Source organism: Camelus bactrianus, chromosome 14 (genome assembly GCF_048773025.1).
Source record: "Camelus bactrianus isolate YW-2024 breed Bactrian camel chromosome 14, ASM4877302v1, whole genome shotgun sequence".
Taxonomy (NCBI): domain Eukaryota; kingdom Metazoa; phylum Chordata; class Mammalia; order Artiodactyla; family Camelidae; genus Camelus; species Camelus bactrianus.
Window position 1 is genome coordinate 55,254,943 of NC_133552.1, and position 19,790 is coordinate 55,274,732.

General features: G+C 39.0%; 1 long non-coding RNA gene across 2 annotated transcripts in view; it reads right to left on the reverse strand.

The window, feature by feature from the left end:
• LOC123617383 (uncharacterized) overlaps positions 1–19,790 on the reverse strand; it is a 293,513-nt gene that overhangs the window by 117,457 nt on the left and 156,266 nt on the right. The window contains exon 1 of one of the 2 annotated variants that reach the window (XR_012511748.1): positions 18,617–18,760. The exons of the other annotated variant lie outside the window; for it this stretch is intronic. This is a non-coding gene — a long non-coding RNA (uncharacterized LOC123617383). Of the gene's footprint in view, positions 1–18,616; positions 18,761–19,790 lie in introns of those variants that run through there. 2 annotated transcript variants of the gene reach the window in all.

The window sequence follows — 19,790 nt, forward strand, 5'->3', positions numbered from 1 at the left end:
GACTTCTGGGGCTACAGAGCTATGGCTCTAAATATGAGGGACTAGAAATAGGGCGTATGATGTCCCATCACTGTCACGAAAGAGAGTCCAGTGAATATTCCGTCAGATGTCTCCAGTCATCGTGCAATTATAACCAACTGAGTAGATGTCCCCCAAATTGCTTGGGATGATAAAATTATTTATCAAATAAGAGTCTTTAAACCCGGGGAGGGTATAAAATTAAGTAGAGAAAGGCCTAAGAGAATCAAGCATGTGGTGTTAATATTTTTGTATTAGGATATCCGGGCTTCTAGTTTCTATAATTTGTGATGTTCCAGAGAATTTGTCCTATTAGAGGAACGATCTTGTGATTTCAATTTAACATGTGTTGCTGAATAACTCATTTCCCAACTTGTCTACATTAGGATTTCAACTCATGGTTTAAAGTTGAAAGTGTAAGTGAAATACTAATGAAAAGTACTGGACATATAATGGAGCTTCCAAATAACCACTTTAATAAGTTTAATGAGTAAACGTACTACCTGAGCATTTGAAAGTTGGTCAGAGAATCAAATTACTTAAAAAGTATATTTGACCACATTAAATGAGAATTTAGTTTAAAATATTTACTATCTTTAGGTTTTAAATAGCGCCAATTATTAATGATCTCCTTTAAGTATTAGATTCCTCTAGTTGTATAAGTTTATAAATTGATATATAAGCCTCACGAAGAACTACATTTTAAAATTTATAACTATAACAAAGTTAATATTAATTTTTAAATGAAAATTTTTGGATAATTATTTTGTGCACACACACACAACCTTACAAGCATCTATAAAGTCATACTCATGACAGAGATTTTTGGGATAAAGAATTTAGATTTGTTTCCCTTTCAAAGTACCTATTATGCTTGGACTACATAACAAAAAAAAATAGGATATGCATCAATTTTTTAATTTTCACAAAGTTTGGAAATCAGTCACTAAACATAGCCAATATCAAAAATTTAATCATATAAACTTAAAATTAAATAAATTACATCAAAATCAAAGGCACTGAATACTTAAAACACATCACTTCCTAGTTAGTTTAATGCATTTTCCTATGTATGCTCTTGAGGTCTTTTACATTTGCTGACTATTTATAGCAGAAATACCCTATAATGGTATCCTACTGATTCCTCTTCCCAAATCTTCTGAGTGATGTCACATTGGTACCTTGAAAGTGGCCACAGTGGAAGTGTTTATACCATAGAAACCAGAAAATACAGCAGAACAGGTTGTTGCTTTTTTGGGTGGAGGGGAGGACAGATATGGCGGATGCAGCTGTTAAACATTTACTAGCATATCATTGTATATACGGCATAATATATTACTACAACATACACTATAAATATTTTTGTTATGTTCTTAAAGTACTGAGATTAATTTTTGGACAATGAGCATTCAAAATGTTCCTGCAGGTCATTTCTAAATATGCTCCCCCACTGTACTCAAGGAGAAAGAAGAGTGCTTTGGCAGGCTCGGTGAGAAATCAATAGAACACCCTCTGCCTTCTAGCCCAGACTTGACCCATTACATTTCATCCCATTAATCGTTAAAAATAACTGCCGGCATATATTTTCTGTCATTGGATGAGCGACCAAAAGACTTCATGTTCTATTTCATAGATTTATGTCACTTTTACAAATAGAATTGAAAAAATTCCCACAGGACACACCAAAATGGACATAATATGAACTGTGTCCCCTCCTCCAGCCTCATGCTCCTCTACCAGTCACTTTGGTTTCTTAGAAAGATACTTTATGTACCTGCTCCAGACTTTTACTGGGTGACCTCAAGTAATGGGTGGAGAATTGTGCCTACAAAATCCAAGCTGGTTTATATAAGAAAGAACAGAGCTACACTTCAGAGAAAATAAGGAAACAAGTGATCTGAACAGAGTGTCATAGTGTAGTAGGCTAGAGTTTTGAAAGACAGAAGGGAAAGAAATTTGAGAAATAACTGCCACTATGAGGGAGAGCAATATATAAAAAAGATTTTAAAAATGAATAGCAGTCATGAACATTTATTATTAATTATGTAACAGGTACTGTTCTAAGTGGTTTACATCTATAAATTCAACTTAATCCACACAACAACGCTATAAAATAGTAATATAATTTTAGCATCCTCCACTTTACACGTCAGAAAACTCTGAAACTTTGAAAATGAGTACTTTGCTAAAATCACCTTAAAAGTGGCAGACTTGGAACATGCATGGAACTAGAGATTGTCATTCTAAGTGAAGTAAGCCAGAAAGAGAAAGAAAAATATGATTTCACTCATGTGGAATCTTAAAAAAAAAGAAAAAAAAGGGACAGTATGAACTCATCTACAAAACAGAAACAGACTCGCAGACATAGTAAACAATCTTATGGTTACCAGGGAAAGGGGGTGGGAAGGGATAAATTTGAGAGTTTGAGATTTGCAAATGTTAGCCACTATATGTAAAAATAGATTTTAAAAGTTTCTTCTGTATAGCACAGGGAACTTATATTCAGTATCTTGTAATAACCTTTTATGAAAAAGAATATGAAAATGAATATATGTATGTATATGCATGACTAGGACATTGTGCTGTACACCAGAAATTGACACACTGTAACTGACTGTACTTCAATTTAAAAAATTTTTTTAATTTAAAAATTTAAAAATAAAAGTCATGAAGTTGGAATTCATACTCAGATAGCCTGGCTCTTAACTTAGCTTATTCATTTAACCATTAGACTGTAGATAGTTGACTTCCAAAGTATGCTGTATAGCCATATCAAAACTATTTACAGAAGACATCAACAAAGACTTTACTTTCCAACAAAAGATTTCTGTTTCTTTTAAATCTGTTAGCACATTTGGATTGGCCTCAATGGATACAGTTTTATTCAGATTATACAAGCAAAATTAAAAGAATCTGAAAATGTCCTAGTCACTGTGACATTCAAGGAAAATTAAATATAAAACAATTGTGCTATTCAGTGTTCTTTAGCAAAAGCTAAAAATTTAACAAAATTTCTATTGCACTGCATTGTTTCAACTTGTAGGCATACAATTTTGCACATCAAAAACCTTCAAAATTAGTCTCAGACTCTTCTTTCTAATAGGAATTTAAGAGAAAAACTATGTAGGCTGGATAAGACTGAAGGAATATAAATTCAGTTTATTTTGCATTAGGTTAGAACTCATGAAAATACAGCCTAGCCTTTCTAGAAATATGCCATCATTGAGAAAAAACATCCACTTAAGCTGCTTGTGGCCAAAAGTCCAGTCTTTGACCTGTACTCAAAGGTTTATGTGCTGGAAATGCCAGAAATTAATGAAGTGGATACTCCATTTCAGCATTAGCAGCAGAGTACCAGGAAAAGGGCAGAGGGAAAGTAAGAGATGAACCTGGGCTCAGGAAAAAAGCAGAGCAGAACAAGCATAATCAGAGATTGGAATATCTGCCTTTTGCACAGTCAATCCCTGACCCCCAAGTCCTTTCAGCCTTTGTCTATAAAGGAGAATGGTGTTTCATCAAATCTAAGATGTTATCAATTTTACGTTGCACCCTGGTTCACGTATAGCTAGTTTTTTTTTTAATCCACCAATTAAACTGATATAATGCTTTCTTATAACTAGAATTGTTGTTTTATAGCTGTTGAAAAAATATGCAAAACATTATCTATGCATATCATGCTTTTCATGTCGTACTCTTTTGCACTCATAAAAGGGAAAATAGAATAAAAATAAACTTGTAAAGGAATTCCAAAACTTCTTCACCACATCTTACTCTTTTGGATCACTTCCAACAAAGAGTCATAGGCACCTTTGTTTTCCCATAAAATAGCACCCTCTGTGCCATCCAGAAAGCTGGTAATGATCTTAAAATACGCCCTAATATTGTCTTCGGGGTCTTCTTCCAAGTTTCTGACACCCTGCAAGTTCTGGTCCTTTCTTGATCTTAACTGATGCTGACAATGGAGGGTTTCAGGTAACAATTAAGAGCTGCTTCTACGGACTGAATGTTTGTGTTCCCCCACCCAAAATTCATACACTGAAACCTGATCCCTAGTGCGATGGTATTTGGAGGTAGGGGTCTTTGGGAGGTGACTAGGTCATAACGGTGGCACCCTCCCTCATGAGTACAGTTAATGCCTTTATAAAACAGGTCTGATAGCACCCTTGCCTCTTCCACCATGTGAAGACACAGTGAGGAGGTGGCCATCTGCGAATCAGGAACGGGTTCTTCACCAGACACCAAACCTACCCATGCCTTGATCTTGGACCTCCCAGCCTTCAGAACCGTGAAAAATAAGTTTTTACAAGCCACCCAGCATTTGGTATTTTTGTTATAGCAGCCTGAATGCACTAGGACTCCATCCTATTAAGGTCCTTAGATAGTTTATGATTGAGACATTGAAGGTTTCAGTTTTCCCATCATGCTGCCAGAAACAACAGCCAAGGTCGAGCACACTCAAGCAATAACACTTCATCTCTTCTACCTGATCAGAGTACATTTTAAGATTACATCAATTGTAAGATATACGCTGCTTTCAGGAAAGTTAAAACATGGAAAACATACAGCTTAGAATTTATGATATTAAGAGTTTGAGCTGTTCCTTGTTAACTTGGGCAAAACAACTTGAGTTTTCACATAATTCTTTGAGTAAAACAACTGCTGACCAGCTTAACCTATCTATCCGTGTGACTTTTTCTTTCATAAGCATACCTTCCTGCCCTCAAAATCCATTATTTTGGAGTCCCCTACATTCTTCTCCATTTTTGGATCTAAAGAGATTGTAATGTCTTCCAACTTTGCTTTCCTAATTTCTCCTCACTTGGGCAGAGTGCACTTTGTAAACTCCTTCTCTCAGAAAAGGATCCAGTGTATTTTATACCAAGCAGTAAAGCACACGGTAAAGCACTATCCAGTGTGAAGGTCAGGAGCACAACCTCTACAACCCACGTGCTTCTCTAAGACCGTGGGCAGATGTGTTTCAGAATTCTTAATTTTCTTTTAATTTTAAGACGATAATATCATACGTATACCATATCCAATGTAATCCAGTAGGGTCTGGAGTGGCACCCTGTAGTCAAATGTGTGAACATCTCTGCACTAAAATATATGAATCATAATACTGAGAGGGATGAAGGCTAGACGTGGCCTCACTTAAATTCCAGCTGAATTTTGCCACCAAATGAGATCACATCAGATGAGTTTTGCCACCAAGTGAGTCACACAAATCTTTTACTTTTCAAGCTAATAGAATTTCAAATTACAAATATGGGGTGGAAGACATATAATAAGTATAAAGATTCAAGTTTTTGCATAGTTTTTTTAATATGTATATGTGTATGTGTATATGCATTATATATATGTATATGAATAGTATCATCTTATCCTTCCACCAACTCTGAGAAGATTAAGTGACTTGTCCTACATTTCACATCTAAAGTGAAGTGGCACTAGGGTTGAAACCCAAATTCCTCAGAGCACAGACATGAGGCAATTAATGTAATCGCTCAATTTATATCAAAATGAATTTAACTTTCTTTCAAAGATTCAAATGCCATTCTGAAAAATATTACTATTCTATAGCACAATGAAAAAAATAATTGTTATTTGAGTCCTATGGATTTTAAAGAACATGTAGATAGAAGAATTTACTGTGTCTTTACATTGCAAAGATTATCTTCTCTGTGGAAACCCGAGTTGGGGCTTCCAGGTTATTTCCTGATATGCTTATAGAAGATATAAATAAATAAGAAAGCCATGTCATGAAAATAACTGGGTTTGCAAGGCTATTGTTTTAGTAAGGAGACCGAAACTCTGTTCCCCAATGTCCTTGACCGGAAAGGAGATATATTTTTAGTAAAAAATTAAAATGTTCTGGTATAATACTTATAAGAATATTCACCCCATGTTATAGTGAAGTAAATCCAGATTATTTATCAAGACAAAATAATTTTCATGTAATTCGATTAAAATTATAAGAGAATATATTGCAACCAAACTGGGATGGACAAGCCTCCCTAACAGACCAACAGGGTGACCGAGATGAAGCCTTAAACTGTCCCCCGGGCTAGTTATGTGCCTGTTTAAAGGTTGTCCTGCTTCTTTAGCTAAATAACATTTTTTTCTGGCTTATTTTCTCATTTTTTTAGAAAGTGAAAGTTTCCTCAAAAATGACATTCACACACAAAAAATAGAATTTTTAAGTCAAAAAGTTGTCTCAGAGTTTTATTTTCAATTCTTCTTGCCAACACTTCTCCTTAATGCTGGCTATATTTAGTGAAACTTCCCTTCTAAGTGTGTAACGACCCTTTCAGCTGTAACTATCCCTGTTAATATTAACAGCTAAAGTTTGAGGTGTGATCGTAAATGACTTTTCACATGCCAAAAGTGTTTTATTTTTTGAAGTATCAAATCCTTCTTTAATTGCTGGCTTTACACAATGACTACAATCATCCCCAAAAGTAATTTTTAGAAAGCCATTTCAAAAAACATTATCTAAAGTAATTTTAAAATAAAGTGTTTTAAAATTATAAATACTCCAATAGGTGCTAAGTACTGAAGAATAGTTATTTGAAACATTTGAGTGTCTCTTCAGATTTCTTTAAGGAATCTTACAATAGTTTAAAAAAAAAAGTGGTTTATTTCTTGAAATTAAGAAATTTATTTTCAAAAGAAAGAAATCTAAACAACCCATATGTAAGTCTCATGGCCACACAAAAATGTCTGCATCCATAGTCACAACAATAGAGAAAAAATTTGCATTTGAAAAATTTTCTAATGGATATGCTAATCATATTGCACAAAGGTGCCATCCTGACCTTCCAGCGTGTATTATTTGAGTGATTTTTCAGTGACTTAATTTGACTAGGTCTTTGTTTCTCTATTTCTCAGTCTCCCCCAAGGCCACCACACATTGGAGGGAAAACTGCCTTCGTAAGAGGTGCAGCGTGACTGACACAGAACAGGGGGGTGACTCTTTAGTGCGCTTAGGCTGGATCCCTGCTTATTGACTCAAAGAGCGGGGGCTGGAATTTAACCCTCTCAGCTAGACCTGGTCCTTTACCAACACATCAGCAAACAGGAGTGGAGCCTCAAATCCTCAAGTTCCCCCACAGAGAGGGTACTATTGACATTCCTTACTGCATGTAACCCTCCTCTAACCCTGCCTATTAGGTTCTGCTGTAGTTCTCATGTTACAGATAGAAGACACGGGGCCGCAAACAGCCAGTCAGGCTTGGGCAAGGCGCTGACTGAAAGCCTCTTTGGTTGCTGGTTATGCTACTGCATTTACTTCCTTCCCAAACACTGGAGAACTGGAAGATTTATAGACGAGAAAGGAGGGCCAGGGCAATCATTCTCGTATGGTTTATGCATAAATTATGGAATATACATATATATATAGAGAGAGAGAGAGATTGTACCAGTGGTTTTGGTAGAAAATTCCAAGTTTAAGAACAAATGTAAAAAAAAATGTAAACATGAAACCTGAAAAACAGAAGGATTAATGCTATGATTGCTCATTCAGAGAAGAGGATTTTTTTCTGGTGAGTTTTCATACATGAAATAATCCTTTCCCCACAAGTATCTAAATCAACCTTATTCACCTTAAAAGAAATTAATTGCCTTCCATTTCAATTTATATTTTCTTAAAGCTAGCCAGTTTTTTCCCTAATATTACAGACTCATGCTTCACAGACACTATTAACTAAGAAATTTAAGTTAATGACAAAGAGGGGATGAAAGGATTAGAAGCTGAATCTGATCCTCAGATTGCCTGGATTCAAATCCACTGTACCTCACTTTTCTCTCCTGTAAAATGGAAGCTGTGAGGATAGAAAGAAAAGATACAAATAAAGCACTTAAGACATCTGATAAACATTAAATTATAGCTCTTGAATCAAAATAACATGCAGAAGTGATTGTCTGAATGTCTTAGATAATAAAAAGGCTTCAATTGTCAAATATATGTATGTATGTATGTGTGTATATATATATATATATATACACACACACACACACACAAGACCTACATGGGATTACTGAATCAATTCTCTAGGGAATAAAGCACTGCTTGCCAGTTTCCCAAAATCTTCAAATAATAAGGCTTTCTTAAAGGTGAGTGATACTCTATAGGTCCAAATGCCCCATGTCTCTTAATCTTAAAACTACACTCCAGACCACTCATGAATTGCTTCATTTAGGCATTTGGAAGTGTCAAACCAGCATAACACCACCTGACAATGTCCCTAATGTTACGTCAGAAAAGATTTACTCGTAAATGGACAACAGAATCATGACAAGCACTTTCCTTTATCTGCATCATGAAGTCTGGCTGTTTTGAGAGTCTGAGAAGATTAATAGGCTTTATAGGTCAAGCATCTTGCTTCCAAAATTCCTGGATTCGTGCGGGTCAGATTAAGGATGATATGGTTGAACAATTAACGCCCAGGATTCCAAGAGCCAAACTGCACTGCCCCACGTAGCAGCCTCAAAGCAGCAACCAGCAATTAGCCCCTCGGAGCAAAGGGCCGTGTGACCATTTACGACCCCTGGCTGTCACTGCCCGCGAGGGCCCACGTCTGCTGATGGCCGCGCCCATCAGGGAATGAAGACCTGGCGGATCACGCCCCCAGGACCTCTGCAACCTGGGTGCAGCTTTGCATTGTGGCCGTTGCTTGGCAGGTTTGGCTTCATGTGCAGCTAGACCTCTGTCGTACGATTAGGCAGACTTTCAGTTACAATTCAAATGTGGTGACGTCTGCATGTGTTCACTGCTGCGTGTGATTCACTCAAACCTGGGCAAAGTCGGGTCTGTTCTTAGAGATCAGTGATAAAGGAGTCGCTCGTGGTGCCTAAAAGCATTTCAGAGATCACAGGTATGGTAGTATAATATCTATACATACTAAGTATCTATGTAATATCTATCTATAAAATATCTATAAATATCTACGTAATACCATAACTATCAGGGCAGGGACTTTTCACTCATTTATCAACACTTAGAATAGGGCATAGACAAGTCCTCAGTAAGTATCTATTAACTGACAACATGAAGAAATGACTAAGGCAAGGCCTTGAAGTTGGTGACTTAGGCAAGAAAAAGGGACAGACTCAGGACATGGGTGGACAGGAAGAAAGAACTAGGTACCTATGAGGTTAGCATTACAACGTGGTACCAAAGGCATAGGATCGTCAGTATCCAGCTAACTCAACACACACTGACTTGTCACTGCTACGTGTGAATTCACTGTCTCCCACACTTCAGTCATTTTTTACCTTCCTCACAGTTTGCCATATTTAGGCAGCATCTATACATTCAATTTCCCTTTCAATGAACCTTAAATGGACTCATGTCTAAAATGTGCCCTGCTCTACACACTGTCACCTGTCACATCCTGGGCTTCATGCTCTGATCAGTGCTTCTCAAGCTGCGACACGTGCATGTCACCTGGGGATGAAGCTAAGGCGAAGATGCCAATGCAGCAGGTCTGGGATGGGGCCGTTCCTGCCTTTCTCACAAGCTCCCAGCTCAGGCTAAGAACCACGCTTTGACTATCAAGAATCAATACATGTATTTTTTCCTAATACATAAATACTTTACTAGAAATATTTTAAACTTTACCCTTATGTTATGTAAAATCATCTCACACTCCCCACCAGTGGTAAATCTAATGATATAAATACTGACATTCTGCTGGAATTGGGGAAAAAAAAAAGTTGTAAATGTCCCTTCTTTCCACAAACTCACTGTCAAGAAGGAAGCTATTTAAGGAAGAAACCAAGATAATACGTACCATGGGCTATTCCAGAGCTCTGTACGAAAGGCTGAGAAATCTCTGCGAAGCTGGGGAAAGCCTTGGGAGAAGCGTGTCTCTGAGCGTGACAGGGGGTGCGGAGAACCTTCTCAGGGAGCCCGGAACGCAGGCTGTCTCTGGCCTGTCCCTGCGTTTGTGTTCCAACAGAGGAACTGGCCAAAGGCTGCAAGGGCCCTCCACCCGTCCCACCAAGTCGCCTATCCCGGGGCCTGCACCAGCCTGCAGGATGGCCCTCTTCATGGGCTTGTCCATCCCCAGGTGAGCGAAGGATGAGTCTGGGGGAATTCATCCGCTAGAAGAGGCCCCTTTTTCTAACACATCTTCCTGGAGGGGCATCTTGATTCTCATGTGCACAGACACCACAGAGCTGCTTATTCAGAGCCACACACTGCGCATGATGGGCCTCATTTCTTGCCAAGGAGGGTTCAAATTCCTTCCCTTTTCCCAAGTTTCTCTCCCATTGTTATAAAGAGGATGGACTGTTGGGGCGGCAGGGAGCTCAGATCCTGGCTCTCTGCAGTATTCTTCCTATTTACCCTCTGCTACAGATAAAACAGTGCCCTCCCCCCAAAGATGTCTACACTCTAACCCCAGAACCTATGAATATGTGTTACATGACCAAGAGGAGTCACGGCTGCAGATACAGTCAGTGGTGCTAACTGCTTGACCTGAAAACAGACAGTACCTTGGAATATCCAGGTGAGTCCCATGGGCTCACAAGATTCCTTAAAAGTGGGAGAGGGAGGCAGGAGAGGAGGTCAGAGGGATGTGATGTGAAAAGGACTGGACACGGCTTCCCTGGAGGAAGGGGCCACCAGCGAAGGGCCACAGGCAGCCTGTAGAAGCTGGGGGAGGGGAGGCAGTGGAATCCCCCACACCGAGAGCTGCCAGGAGGAACGGAGCCCTGCGATCCGTGCAGCCCGGTGAGACCCAGGTTAGACTCCTGACCTCTAGAGCTGAAAAATGAGACATGTGTGTCGTTTTAAGCCACTAAGTCTGTGGTCATTTGTAACAGCAGCAAAAGGAAGCCAACGCACTTTCTCTCTGGTCCCGGAGACCCCCTTGTTTTGCCTCTTCTTGTTTCCAGGAGGCTCCTCTTTCCTGCTTCCACATCTCTCACTGTTCCTTCACAATCTTTAGCCTGTCTTGAGAATCTCTGAAAACTGGTTCTTCCCCAGGTTATGCAACTAGTTCTCCTCTTGCTCTGCAGGAATCCCAGATTTGCTGAACGTGACCCAGACTCCTCGTGCAGTTATGTCTCCACTGGCCTGCGTGGTGTTTTTTCACAAGCCAGATTGAAACACACATAGGTGAGCTCTGTGCCCTCTAGTTTGCCTGGAATTCACCCTACTCCATACCATATTCCACCCAGCCCTCTTCCCTGGCCTACGTTATTTGCTTTGTCCTTTAAGGTTTGGAGTCAAAGACTCCTCTCCTAAAACATAGATGGGTAATGAGATGCTAAGATGTTGCATTAAAAAGAATTCTTGGGTCAAACAGATTTAGGAAATGCCAAGATAGATAAAGGCAGGTTGTTATACGTCAGATGTTGACAGCCTTGATTATGCTAATCACCATCTATAAATGTACAGGCTACAGCCATATACAGCAGGGAGCTGCAGATCCCATCTCCCAGCTGAGGTCCCCATGGAACCTTAGCCGGTGGAGCATCTTACAGGTAGCCACACTGAGATATGCTGGTTCAACACATTCTCTTCATCTGTTCTCATTACTACCACCATCACCCCATCTTAATGATTTCCCCTAGTTGCAAATATAATCAATCACTTATAGAGCATGTACTACATGTCATGTACTGTTCTAAGCACTTTCACACGTATAAGCTGATTCATGACCCTGAATGATAGCAGGCACTGTTCTTATTCCTATTTTATAGGTAAAGAAACTAAGACCTAGGGAAGTTGCCACGTGCTCAGTGTCACACAACTAGAAAGTTACAAAGCTGGCGTTTGAACCCACCCTGTTCCAAAGTCCTACATCCAGCACTCACCCTGCTCTTCAGCTGGAGGTGTGGGTCCCCTATAAGAAAACTTTCCACCAGAAGGAGCTGAAAATAGAACAAGCCATCTCAGATGAGATTAAATTCACTGCCTCAGGAGCTATTCAAGAAAAAGTTGGAGGGCTTCTTACAAGGGAATTTTATGAGAGGCATTAGTATTGAAGACATGTAATCTAACCATAGGATCTTTCAAAGTATGAGATTCTAAAAGGATGAGAGAATCTATGCTGGCTGGAAAGGCAACGCGAGCAAAGGTAAGGAATGTTGTTTGAGCCAGACCAGCCTGGCTGTTATGAAAAATTCACGGCAAATGGTTGCCAAGTAATGCTGCAAAGATTGACTGGAATTGGATTGTAGGAGGCCTTGAATGTCAGCATAACACGGATTTGATCTCAGTCCTTTAACTGATGGGGAGCCCTGAAAAGTACTGTATCAGGAAAATGATAAAATTATATACATACACACATAGTGAGTGATACAAAGGAAATTAATCAGACAATAGTCTTGATCCCCCGGGGTGAGGATTCTGCCTCTTTTGCATCGTCTCTTCCTCCCCTTACCACTAGGTGGCACCAGAACTCAAAATCAGGCTTCCTGAAGAGGTTGTTCTAAGCCTTTTTTGCAGGATGACTTTGTATAAAGATACCTGATGTGATGTGAACATATAAAAATATTTGTATTGCCAATTCTTAATTTGCCTCTTCCTTCACCCTGGGGTACTTTTCCAGTAGTTAGCAATTTTCAGCTTAACTGACTGTAACGTTCTGAAGAAGAACTTCTGGGGACTGTGCCAGTTTCGAGTACCGGTGTAGACCGGTGAAGTAATGCACCCTGCAGAAACTGCTAACAGCCAGCTGGAAGCTGATACAGGGGAAATTATTCGACTCTTGATGCAATAAGGGGGAACTCTTTCAATTCACGAGGCGGGGGGGATTTTCAGGTGGCCAGCTGAATTACCTCCTAGACACAGAATTCTAGTTAGAGCATGGAAGTGGGGAAAGCCTGAGCTAACTAATTACCTGATTCTTCAGGAAAGGAATCTCAGAGCCCAGCACATTGTCCTTCCTTTCTGAATGCCTTTTCTCAGCACAAACAAGTTTACAGGGAAGAGGGCTCCTCCCATACATATTTCTTTGTTGAAGCTTTTTTTCTTAAGTGCCACAGTTCTGTCTTTTCAGAAGATGGCAGGGAGGTAGGCTATCAATTTGTTGGAAAGTTAGTGTGCTCGAAAATCTACATAAAAAGCAATCAATTCTGGTCACATGTAAATTATGTGTATAGTGGCAAAAGTACCCATCAATTGAGATTCCTATTTTAGACATCTAAGACTAGTTTGCATGGTCCAAAGAACCAAAAGGCAAATGGCATGTCACCCACATCACAGGTAAGTGAGCACATGGAATTTTTCCCTAAATCCTTCAAACTGAAATTTGAGCAGGAAATGCAAAATTAGTGACCATGTCACAAAGGAGGTATTGTTTAAAGATAAACAGGCCTTTGTCTAAACACCATAGTCTCAATTTTTCCAACTCTAAAGTAAAAGGAAAAAAAAAAAAAGATGTATGTACTCTACTTGATTTCATTTACTTGAAATTTTTATGTTTTAGTTTTTCTAAACCTGCCTCTTCTAAAATGGGCAGTAGAAGAGAGGCTAAAACAGATGATAGACTTATGGACTTGGATAAATAATTAATGGCCTGGAGTAATTAGCTGGAAGATGTTTAATCATTCATCTGTCTGAGTCATCACAAGCATTTGCGCCTACCCACGAAATACCGGACTAATTATGAGTGTACACATTTGGTCAAAATGGAAATTAATACATGATGAGAATCAGCACTTTGAAAAATTAAAATATGAAAACAAGTCTGTCTGGTTTCCTCTTTGTTTGTTAAAGATAAATGAAATTTTGCTTTTCTTTATTTTATCTAATAAGAAAAAAGTTGTAGAAATTCCATCTGTATGTATAAGCTAGAAGTCAAACTTTTTAGTTAGGGAGGCAAAATAGTTGGCTAGTCTTCTAGTTTTGCCTTTCTTTAGGAACTTTTTCCAGGGGGAAAAAAAAAAGCCAAACCCCAAACACCTCATTATTAAAGTATTTGGTGAACAATTAGGGTTCTTTCAGAGGACTTAAGGGAAAAAATGTCCTTTAACATAATGCTGTTTTGCAATTTATGGCTGTGTTCTTCAATGTAGTGTTTTCCAATACAATTTTATTACAGGCTCTAAATTATACTTTCACAGGAAAGGTCTGCCTTTAAACTTTTAGGTCAGAATTGTTCAGATCTTTTCACACTGAATCAATCAGGTTTAAAGCTGGCAAAATCCTTGGCAGCCTTGTAAATCTTTCAAAAGATGTTATCCAATTACCCTTCATGGGCCACAGGATTCTACAGCGTGACTATTTCCTTCTCTACGAGGAATTAAGTGCTCATGAGAGGTTAGAAACCAATGGAGTTGAAAAGTAAGGTTTTGCATTTTCCCTCCAGTTTACATGGTTTAGACAGCTACAGCCACTAATAAACAGATCGTGAGATCTGCCGCACACATTCTGACCTAAACGGTGGCCTTGGCATCACTGAAATTTGACTTGTTACAAATTAGCACCAAAAAAAAAGAAAGAAAGAAAGAAAAAGAAAAAACACATTATAATACCAGAATAGTTCCTATTACAAAACCTAACTGGGACCTGAGTTTAGCATAAAGAAATATCCCAAATAGAAAGCACGAGAGATCACTATTGCTCTTTGTTATTTTCTCAAGAAAAACAATTTTTTAGATACATTCAATAAACACACTTGGGATTAGAAAAGAAAACAAAGAAGATAAATGCACTTCCTTGGCTTGGGTTTTGATCTAAAAAATGTGCTTATTTTCCATTTAAGAAAAAAACACATATTCATCTCTGTTAGTTCTTCGTCCGCTAGCTTGCCAATGTGGAATACTAATAGAAGGCTAAGGAGACATTCAATTTATATAAAAGCTTATTTCATGCCACTTGGTTTCAAGGGAAAAAATAATCATGGGCAGAATCATTTTGAAATAATTTTTCAAGGAAATACGTGAACCTGCCTGTACATGCCCGCACAGAAGTTAGGAGAGCACTGCCCTCTTTTGTGATGTAAAAAGCCGAGTTGGGGTCATGGGACCGCAGTTATACCTCTGACCTCAAGGCCCCTGGAGTCATTCACTTGTCATGACCTCTGACCTCTGGCAAATCACAACCCCGACTGTCTGTTTCGCTTGATTTTTACTACCTATAACAAAAGGCCTCTCCCCCTCTGGAATTCATAAGCAGAAGTCACATAAATGTTTAAAAATAGTTTGTCAGCCAACAATCTGGTAAAGAGCAAAGTGTCAAAAACCAAAACAAAAAAAGTGACCAAGCTAGAAGGAAAATGTCTTACATTTAAAGTGTCCCCCAGGGGAGTAGATTGATTTCAGGGACTACACTGTGAACAGCTGGCCTCATGTTCCCTCTTTTAAAATCTTTGTTTCCTTTGATTTTAAAATGTGATGTAGCAAGAGGTAGGAAGGTGGACGCTGTTATAAATGGTGCTTCTGATTCTTCCCAGGCCGGTCATTAAAAATCACAGACATCACCCCTGCAGCTGAGTGTTCACCAACACTTCCTTTTAACCACTATCTAAATTGCTTCCATCACCAAAGAAATGCAATTCCCCTTATCAGGATTGTGAGTGAAAGGTGAGTATGTGTAAACACTGGGAGTTAAATGTAGAACTCTGGGGCCAATTCAAGGACAACAGCGGAACGCAGGCAGTTCATAGTTTTAAAAATTCGTACCTCTGCCCTCTGGATTGAATACTCAGGTACTTAGTAAATACACTTCTAAGTCCCAAATATTACTCAGTCTTTATGATCTCAAGTGCTAAGTATCTAAGTGACACCACTGATTGGTAACTACCAAGTGATTTGAGTTTTCACCAGTTTTCCTTTCTAATACTCTAGTTTGTTTGCTTTTTTATTTGAAGCAAATAATGGGGGAAGAGAAGCTTAAAGATACAGATTAACAGAAGTGTCGAGAAGGCTCAACACAGCAAAGAGTGATGTATATTTTCTCATCAAATGGAATCTCCTGAATTTTAATACTCTAGGATTTGTCTACTTAAGGAATATTTTTATGGTTACTTACTTCCCAGCCAGCATGGAGATTCTTATTTTTTTTTTCTTTTTGCATTAAGACAAGGGGATTTCGATATTAATTTGGGGGACAGTTTTATTTTTAGCTATTTTCACTGGCTGTATAGTGGAAATCCACCTTTTTTTCCTTTCCTGGATCTAAAGAAGTGCTTGCTACTTTGAAAATACAGTGAAATCTGGCACACTGATGAAGTGGGTTTAGGTAGGGAATCCACTTAGTTCAATGAGAATTTTGAAGGAAAATTAAGGGTTTGCCAACTACTCAAACAAGTCTAGTTAAAACCCCTGCAAAAGAGGTTTTTCAGTATTTGTAATTCATTTTAAACAGACTTGAAAACAGAATCTTTTTTAAAAAAATCTTAAATCTGTTTCTAGAAGTTTATCTGCAATCTACAGTTTCTGTGATCTCTAGACAGAAAAGATTCAACAAAAGGTGTTAAAATATTACCCTTCCTAGATTTGAGGTAGGGTAAATTGGATCAGGTACAAACTGTAGTGTGGTATCTTATGCTATCTGAATATTCTATGGCGTACCATGTGACATCTCATGCTATCCGAATGTCCTTGTTCCTAATTTTCACATCTCTCACCACAATACCAAAAAACTTCCAACAGCAATCAGGATCTTTTCCCCTGAGATCTCAGCTAAGGGTCTTGTGCTTTCAAATTAGAAATCTCAGAATTTAGTCTTCATTACCATTCCACTGGGTATTTATGACTTCCTGCAGAGTGAGCCTTCAATAAAACTTAATTAACCATATGGAAATTTGAAGGAATTTGTTGCATGCTTACCTGAAAATATTTTTAAGTCTAAAAGTTGAGTTAATAGAAAATAAATGGAACCTTTAATTTCACAGAAATCTGTGGCACGTCATTTCTGAATAAGATCACTCGATGATGGATGTTATCCATGCCTTAATTGTTTCCCCTACATTAAGCCATTTAAATAAAGCTGTCTCTCATTTTCTCCTTCTTCCTGAAAGACAGGGTATAGAATTTTATAGCTGTGATTTTAAAATAACAATACTATGAAAGACAGTCAACAAACAAATTTTACTTAGGGTTTTACAAGGCTAGTATTGACCGCAGTATTTCTTAAGACCCCTTTGATCTCAGTGTATATCTACTATGGACTTCCTCTAGAGCAAGACATTTTTCAAATGCAAAACATCAGTCTTACTGCTCTCCTCTCCCAATACCTCACCCCAACCCCCTACACCCAGGTCTGCTTAAAATATTTCTGTTACTATCCATTTAGACAGAGCAGGGCTTCTCAACATTGCTACTCTTGACAACATGGAGAGGACAATTTTTGTGGTGGAGGACTGACTTTTTCATTATAGATATAGACTGGTCTCTACCCCCAGATGCCAATATCACCTTCCGCAAGTGGTGACAACCAAGAATGCCTCCAGATACTGCTCAAAGTCCCCAAACTGCCTCCAGTCAAGAACCACTGAGATAGAGATTAAATCCTTAAAAAGTATCCACATGGTGTTTTCTTACCGATCCTTACTGACCAAAATCTGTGTCAGGCAGTGTTCTCCAGAGAAAAGGAAGTATAATACAGAGAGAAAGAGATTTATTGTCAAGAATTGACTCACACAAATATGGAGGCTGACAAGTCCAAATCCACAGTGTGGACCAGCAGGCTGGAGACCCAGGAGAGCAGATGGTACAGTGGGTCCAGCCACACTCTCACCGGTGACGTCTAAATCTGTGTTGGCGAGGATGTCCCACTGTCACCCCGGTTACCTTCCTACATTGGGTACTGCCTCCCAGCCCCAGGGGATTCTCTGAGTTCTCCCTTATCCCCTCTTAGAGGCTGTGTATCTGCTACCAGTTAATTCTTTTGTATTAAATACTCCCTTTTCAAATTACTGGTGTAGATTCCTTCCTGGACCCTGTCCAGAACAGCGGCTCAATGAATAAGAAGTTTCAATACATATACACAAACACATGTACATAGCTGTATTTCAAGGATACTGAAATATCCCCTTCTAAGACAAAAAAAGAAATTGTAGCAAGCTGAGCTTTTTAAGGACATACTATAATGATAAGTATCCATGAAACAGAATTTTACTGCTGCATAGAGCCCCAGAGGTCACCCAAGCCCCTGATTTCCAGTTGAAGCATCTCGGTCACCAAGAGGTTAAGTGACTTCACTTACTGAGTGGCAGAGTGGATGCGAGACCCTAGGGGTCTGAAGAGGCAGCTCCTCCATGGACTGTCTCAGCCCCCACTCCCACCCCCACCCCCACTGGGGACACTCTCCAGGACATTCACCAGATGACTCACTGGCTTCTTTATGAGGCCCCCTGGGAGGGAGAAATTTCTCTCGAGTCTAAGTACCAGAAATAATTATGCTTCTTCTGAATGACTGCTCCAGATTTAGCTCACGGACAATGTAAATCAAGTGCTTGTTTCCCACTTAGGATGGTATCTAGAAAGCTCAGGGGCCCCACAGCGGCTCTCTCCTGGCAGGGGGCAGAATCTCATGACACCCACACCTTGTGCGCCCCCGCCCTCCTTTGGCTTAATCTCAGCTGTTTTGTAGCCTGCTTTCCCCTTTGCCTCGATGGCCTCACATATTAAGTACTGTTACCTTATTCCACTTCAGACACGTTAGAATATCCATTTCGGAATAAACTGGCTTGTAAACAAAATACCGAAGTACAAATCTTCAGTTTTCCTCATGCTCACTTCAGCAGTCTTTTCATTTAAGTATTTGCTGACAACAGGAAGGAGTTTAAATATTTACATCCTCCCAAGAATGGGCACACCTTGAATATCTAAAAGCAATTCCATCAGACTTTTTAAAATTTCCCCCACCACTTGCTTACCTAATGAGTGTGTTTAATAAATTGCCAATGTCACATCCAAATAATAGAAATCGTTAGTTTTATCAACTTCTTAGCTGTTCTTTCAATGCAAAAGTATCCAAATTGATAAAGCTGACCAAAGGCTCAGAAAGGATATTCTTTTGTTTTTTTCTTATCTATTCATTGAATTATAAATGTCAAATTTTGGTTTGTTTCAAGGATGGTCATTTAGCAATACTTCACAAATTTAGGGGGGAAAAATCTGTTCTCTGTCCTTCTATTTTGTGCTCTTATTATTTTTTTTTTCTTGCTGAATAAGCCACTTTCTTTTTGTGGGTCTCTCTGGGATGGTGAGAGATGGCTATTCAAACCTTTATTTGCACTTGGACCCCCTCACATTTCTGTGCTTCCACAGCCAGGCTCTACACCTATCATTTATCATTGGCAGTGGGGCTCAGATTTCGTAAAGGGAAAATAAATATTTGCTGAATAAATCCTCAGAGCTGCTACCAAAGATGGAAAATACTGGAAACAAAGACACAATCACAGATACAAAGTTGCTGTGGCTGGAAATAGAGAAACGGCATAAAATTCCTGCTTTTCTCCTCATAATTTCTCCAAAGAGAAAGGTTTTGTTTCTCTGTACTGAAGCTGAAAAATCAGATACTTTTGGCTTTGTCTGATTCCAAAAAAATACTTCTGAACAATGTTTTTCTTGTTTTCCTTACTTCAGAGAAACCCAGCCACTTCATGCCACTGGAAAATACTCATTCTTTTCATGAAGTGTCTAGGTGAGAACTTGCCAAAGCTTTTGTGTAAATATACATGGTAACTTTCGGCTCGTTCATACCCTGAAAGCCTTCAGTGAAACAAAGTCAGGCAAGCTGACCTACAGACCAACCTAATGGGGGGAAATCCTGGGAAATGGGCCGCAGAAACAAGTGGACCGAATGAGGT